Raw genomic sequence first — 1,148 nt, forward strand, 5'->3', positions numbered from 1 at the left:
TTACTTGTCTTCTGGTTTCTTGAAGCAGTAAGTTAGACAGCATTTGCCACAATAATGTCTATCAAAGTGGCTGGCCTTAAAAACTCCAGCACCACACTCATCTGAAGGATGCTCTTGATGCAGGCGACTCATTTTGCTAGTCTCATCCACCTTATAGTATTTCAGGACAACCAGCTTAACTTTCCTTCTCTGATTCTTATTCTTCTTGGGAGTGGTATAAGACTTCTTTCTTTTTTTTTTTTTATTTATTTTTTTTTTTTGTAGAGACAGAGTCTCACTTTATGGCCCTCTGTAGAGTGCCGTGGCCTCACACAGCTCACAGCAACCTCCAACTCCTGGGCTTAAGCGATTCTCTTGCCTCAGCCTCCCGAGCAGCTGGGACTACAGGCGCCCACCACAACGCCCGGCTATTTTTTGGTTGCAGTTTGGCCGGGGCTGGATTTGAACCCGCCACCCTCCGTATATGGGGCCAGCGCCTTACTGACTGAGCCACAGGCGCCGCCCAAGACTTCTTTCTTTTCTTAGCACCATCCTGGTGTCCTAACACAAGATGAAGAGTGGACTCCTTTTGACTGTTGTAGTCACACAAAGTACGTCTATCTTCCGGTTGCTTCCGGCAAAAATGAGTCTTTGCTGATCAGGAGCAATTCCTTCATTATCCTGGATCTTTAGCCTTTACATTTTCTATCATATCTGAGGACTCAGCCTCAACAGTGATGGTCTTACAGGGTCTTTATGAAAATCTGCATCTTGGTGGTGGTTCCACCATGGATCAGAAAGCACAAATCTGTGTTTTTAACAGTGAGATTTTCTTTCTCCACACCTTCCCCATTATAGTTGTGCTGACTTTGTTTGTGGCCAGCTCAAGCTGGAACTGTGTTTGCCAGACTTCTCTTCACTCTAAGGTTCTGGATTAGTTGGCCACAAGATAAATTTGCACAAGAGAAGGCTACAAGCAGTTCAGTGTGGGGCACCCAGGCTCAGAAGCAGCCAGTTGATTAACTTGCTCACCTTGTTGATGTAGGAGGGTATTCAGAAAAACTCAACCCATGTTTTTTCCTGTTCTCTTAAAACTTCTGTGACCTTAGAATGTGTGGGGACTTCCCCCCATGAGCAATCAAGTAATCAGTTCTGCAGCAGACACCAGC

General features: G+C 45.5%; 1 pseudogene; it reads right to left on the bottom strand.

Annotated features, from left to right (window-relative positions):
• Window positions 1–749, bottom strand: LOC128572035 (ubiquitin-40S ribosomal protein S27a-like; annotated as a pseudogene).
• Between the last annotated feature and the right edge of the window lie 399 nt (window positions 750–1,148).

Source organism: Nycticebus coucang, chromosome 19 (genome assembly GCF_027406575.1).
Source record: "Nycticebus coucang isolate mNycCou1 chromosome 19, mNycCou1.pri, whole genome shotgun sequence".
Taxonomy (NCBI): Eukaryota; Metazoa; Chordata; class Mammalia; order Primates; family Lorisidae; genus Nycticebus; species Nycticebus coucang.